We start from the raw sequence: 5,875 nt of genomic DNA on the forward strand, positions 1-5,875 counted from the left end.
CTCACTCCTGTCTTTTCCTATCTGTTTGTAGTGCTCCCTTTAGTATTTCCTGTAGAGCTGGTATCTCATTCACAAACTCTCGCATTGTCTGTTTGTCAGAGAGTATTTTAAACTCTCCCTCATATTTGAAGGACAGTTTTGCTGGATATAGGATTCTTGGTTGGCAGTTTTTGTCTTTCAGTATCTTAAATATATCACACCACTTCCTTCTTGCCTCCATAGTTTCTATTGAGAAATCTGCATTTAGTCTTATCAAGCTTCCTTTGTATGTCATGGATTGCTTTTATTTGCTGCTTTCATGATTCTCTCTTTGTCTTTGATGTTTGAAAATGTGATTATTAAGTGTCTTGGTGTAGACCTAATCAGATCTATTCTGTTTGGGGAATGCTGTGCTTTTTGGATCTGTAATTTTATGTCTTTCATAAGAGATGGGAAATTTTCATTGATTATTTCCTCTATTATTGCTTCTGCCCCTTTTCCCTTCTCTTCTCCCTCTGGGATGCCCATGACACATACATTCAAGTGTTCCATGTTGTCATTCAATTCCCTGAGCCATTGCTCATATTTTTCCATTATTTTCCCCATCAGTTCTTCTGTGTGTAGGATTTCAAATGTCTTGTTCCTGAGTGTTTTCTTCTGACTCTTGAGAGCTGCTATTGTATGTCTCCATTGTGTCTTTCATCTCTTGTGTCGTGCCTTTCATTTAGATTCTGCCAGTTGTTTTTTCAAACTTTCAATTTCTAACTTATGTACGCCCAGTGTTTTCAATATATGCTCCATCTCTTTTGCCATATCTTCCTTAAACTTTTTGAATTGATTTAGCATTAGTTGTTTCAATTCCTGTACCTCAGTTGAAGTGTAAGTTTGTTCCTTTGACTAGGCCATACCTTCATTTTTCTTAGTGTAGGTTGTAGTTTTCTGTTGTCTAGGCATCTGGTTTCCTTGGTTACCCCAATCAGGTTTTCCAAGACCAGAACTGGCTCAGGTCCCAGAAGGAGGAAATGTTCAGCCCCAGGTTTCCCTGAGGGTGTGTCTTAGAAGATCGACACACCCTGTGAGGCCTCAAGGCACTGTGCTTTTCCTAACATGTCCAGCAGATGGTAGCTCTCAGCTTGTTACTCCCTTCTTTTGTAAGAAGATGTGGCCCCTTTAATTCTCAGCTTAAGTTGTTTCTGGTTTGATTGTTTTCCCCCAGACCCTGGGTTCTGGTTCTGAATCGGAGGCAGGTAGTAGAGCTTGGAACCACTTCTCTCCTCTTAGGGAAGATACACCCCCTAGGGAATTTTCATTTGCATTTAAATAGGCTCTTTGTCTCTCTAACTCTGCTATCTCCACCCTTGTCTGGGTCAGAACACTGTGAACTGAAAATGGCTGAGACTTTCTCCACTGAGCTGCTTAGGTTGAGAGATAGAAAAAGGGACAGAAAGCCCCCTTTCAGGGTCAGTCCATGGCCCCCAGTTTCACCTTTTGGCCAGAGATAGCACCTTGTCCTCTGGGGTCCCCCTCCTGAGACAGAGAATTCCCATGGCTTTTCAAGTTCAGTCATCACTAAAAGCCTCTGTCTGCTTGTTTGGGATTTGAAGCTTGCATTGAGCAGTCCATGTTTTCCAGTTAAAATCCCAGTTGGAGCTGGCCTGAGGTATATTTGCTTATTCAGAGAGTGCTGCTCTCTATCTCCATGAGGTTTCTCAGTTTGTATTGCTGTGGAGGGAAGGATCTCCTGGCTTGCATCTGCAGTTTCTACTCACAGATTTCATGCTGCAATCTCAGGAATTCCTCCCAATCCAGGTTGCTGCATGATGTGTGGATAGTCATGGTTGTCCCCCATCAGGTATTCCAGATCATTTACTTGTTGTTCCTCATTGTCTATTAGTTGCTCTGGGGTAACTAACTAACTTCCACTCTTCTCTATGCCATCATCTTCTTCCATCTCCCCTTTAAGCTTCTCATGGTATCTTGATCCATTATGTTTGCCCTTCTGCATGTTTTCCTCCTCAGATCCTATGATTTGTTTAAATTCTCTCCCTCACTCAGTGCCCCATTTATATTATACTTTTCATTTCTGGGACTCTCCAGTCTCACAGGAGTTCAGCTTACACCCCCTCTGTTCTTCCTTTTTTCTCTGTGAGGATTTTCTGCTTCTGGTTTCATCTGTCTTTGGGTATCACACTGTGATGTTTAGCTTCATGTGTTAACTTGGCCAGGTGATAGTGTCCAGTTGTTTGGTCAAGAAAGCACTGGCCTAACCATTACTGCAAGGATATTTGTGGCTGGTTAATAAATCAGAAGGCTGCTTTATTAAATCATCAGTCAATTGACTGCATTTGTGGCTGATTAGATCAATGAAGGGAGTGTCTTCCACAATAAGAGAATTTCATCAGCTGTATTTAATTCAAACAGTTGAAGAGTTTTAAGGGAGGAGAGAGAGAATTTTCACTTCTTCAGTCAACCAGCCTCTCTTGGGAAAATCACTGAAGACCCTCATCAGAGTGCCAGACCACAGTCTACTCTATGGAATCTCTCTTCTTCAGCCAGCTAGCTTTCCCTGGGGAGTTCATCAAAGACCTTCATCAGAGTTGTGGCCTGCATGGTGGAATTTGGACTTCTACATCCTCACAGTTGTATGAGACACTTTTACAAAATCTCATATTTACAGATATCCCCTGTTGGTTCTGTTTCCCTAGATAACCCTGACTAATACAGTTTGGTATCAGGAGTGGTTCTTGAGAAACAGAATCTAAAAAATGGGTGTTTTCAATCAGTTTCCTACTCTGATTAGATTCAAAGGCACTAATGATTCTATTTCCAATAATCAAGATGGGACTAACAGTCCATGATGTGAATTGACAACAGAGATATGCAAAATATCACCATTTGATTTTGCTAATCATACACTTATATGAGGCAAGGCTCTGTATGAAAGTGTTTTTGACACCTTAACAGAGATTTGTGGAGTTAAAAGGTATAATGATATTGGCTGGTTGCTCCTAGATATGCTGGATACAGTTATAAAGAAAGAGATGAGCTGAAGGCCTCAAATTTGCTACTTAAATATGGTATGAAAGATGTAAAAGTTTCTATGTGCCACTGAAAGAAAATCTTATTTCCTGTTGCCACAGACTTGAGATCTCTGAGAAACAGACTCAGAGTCTCATTGTGCTAGTAGCAGATTTACAGCATAAACTAAAATCTCAACCTCACAAAGTGTCTGCTGTTAAAGTAAAGGCATTGTTTGGAAAAGAATGGAATCTGGAAAATTGGGATGGGGACATATGGGTTGATAATGCTGGCAGTGGAGACATTGGAACCCTGAATTCTACTGAGTCTTTTCCAGATATATCTGTAATGCTCTGCCCTGAGGAAATGCCCCCCACCTCTAGCTGGTCCTGAGATAGGAGCCACCCAATCTCCAGCCTGCCTGGAGGAGACCTCCAGTCTGCTTTGAGGAAATGACTTCCTGTCCCCCAGTCTGCCCTGAGGAGCCTGTCTTCCAGACTCAGCCTGAAGAGATTAACCCTTCGGTATCTGTTAAACCTGTAATCATTTCTCCTTGGGAAACATCCCTCACTCCTCTGTCTGGGGATATTAATTCTGTTTTACCGGATGAAACTGCAATGGATTTCCCTCAGGAATTGACTTGATGGATACTTCTAATTCTTTTCATGACCAAACCCCACCACCACTCTTTTCTTCAAGACCCATAACTAGGCTAAAATCCTAACAGGTCCTGAAAGGTGAGGTACAAAGTATGACCCATGAGGAGGTATGCTATACTCCAAAAAACTTCATGAGTTTTCCAATTTATATAGACAGATGTCAGGGGAATATGTGTGGGAAAGAATTTTAAGGGTGTGTGATAATGGTGGAAGTAATATAAATTTGGAACAGGCTGTATTTATTTATATGGGCCCACTAAGTAGAGCTTCTGCATTCAATGTTTTAGCTTCAGGGATTAGAAAGGGTATTAACAAGTTGGGTGGTTGGCTGAAACATGGATCAAAATTGGCCAACATTACCTGAGGTCAAAATTCCAGAACTTCCCTAGTGTAATGCACAGGAGGGAATCCAAGGGCATAGAGAGATTGGAATATGAGAGAGAATCTATCATGGAAGACCAACTCCCACAACCCAGGAATGTCCAGAGGACATACCTTTTACTAGGACTGTGGGGAATAAATTTGTGAGGCTGGCTCCATCATCCCTGAAGAGATCTGTAATCACCCTTCACTGTAGGTCAGATATTACTGTGGGAAATACTGTCACTGAGCTAGAATCCTTAAACACAATGGAGATAATCAAATTCTGAGTTGGCAGAAGCCACATGGCAGCAGTTAATTGCCAAAGACAAGATGGGTGTGGCTAGCGCAATGGAAAACAGGCTCAAAGCAGCAGTCAAAATAATCTGATTCACAGAGACCTATGACATTCTCTAATAGATCATGGGATACCTAGATGTAAAATAGATGGGAAATCTATTAAATTCTTGTATGATCTCTATAAGCAGAAGAATTCTGCATCAAGTGAAAAAAAGTCTAACTCAACTTGAAACAGAGAGTCACAGCCCCTTAATTCCCAGATATGAGACAATTACCAGATCCAGAGCCCCTTGAATGAGGGGAAGGCCAGGTATTATTGGGGAAGGAACCTGTTACACTGCCAAAAACTTATACTGTTAATCTTCCTCCCAGACTTCCCAAAAGGGACCTGCAGCCTTTTACCAGGGTAACTGTCCAATGGAGAAAAGGAAATGATCAGGTATTTTGTGGATTGTTAGGCACTGGCTCAGAAGTGACATTAATTCCAGGAGACCCAAAATAACACTTTGGTCCACAAGGCAGAGTATGTTTTTGCAGAGGTCAGGTGATCAATGGAGTTTTAACTCAGGTCCATTTCACGGTGGGTCCAGTGGGTCCCCAGACCCATTCTGTGGCTATTTCCCCAGTTTCAGAATGCATAATTGAAGTAGACATAAGCAGCAACTGGCAGAATCCCCACATTGGTTCCCCGACTCATAGAGTGAGGGCTTCTATGGTAGGAAAGACCAAGTGGAAGCCACTAGAACTGCTCCTGCCTAGCAAAATAGTAAACCAGAAGCAATACCAGGTTCCTGGAGGGATTACAGAGATTAACGCCACTCTTAAGTACTGGAAGGATGCCTGGGTGGTGATTCCCAATACATCCCCATTCAATTCTCCTATTTGACCTGTGCAGAAAACAGATGGGTCTTAGAGTATGACAGTGGAACATTGTAAACTTAACCAGGTGGTAACTTCAATTGCATCTGCTGTTCCAGATATGGTATAATTGCTTGAGCAAATCAACACGTTCCCTGGTACCTGGTCTGCTGCTGTTGATCTGGCAAATGCTTTTTTCTCAATAGCTGTTAGTAAGGACAACCAGAAAGAGTTTGCTTTCAGCTGATAAGGCCAGAAGTATACCTTCACTCTCTTAGCTCAGGGGTATACCAACTTTCCAGCCCTATATCATAATCTTGTCCACAGGGAACTTGATCATTATCCCCTTCCACAAGACATCACACTTGTCCATTATATTGATGATATCATGTTAATTGGAACTAGTAAGAAAGAAGTAGCAACTTCTCTATACTTATTGCTAAGGCATTTGTGCATCAGAGGCTGGGAGATAAATCCAGTAGGGTACTTTCACTGAAGAACACCGATGGTATCTGCTCCAGGGTTCTGGTTTCAAAATGGCTTTCTCCAGGGATGTTTCTCTCTAGGCACCTGGGGGTCCTGTCTTAGCATTTCCTAGGGTAAACTCTTGGCTTCATTTTTTGGCTAAATAGCCTTCTGTCTGCATCTCCAAGCATGTTTAAGCATCAGCATCAGCAAAAGTCTGCTTTCAATGGCCATCT

Source organism: Choloepus didactylus, chromosome X, assembly GCF_015220235.1.
Source record: "Choloepus didactylus isolate mChoDid1 chromosome X, mChoDid1.pri, whole genome shotgun sequence".
Lineage (NCBI taxonomy): Eukaryota > Metazoa > Chordata > Mammalia > Pilosa > Megalonychidae > Choloepus > Choloepus didactylus.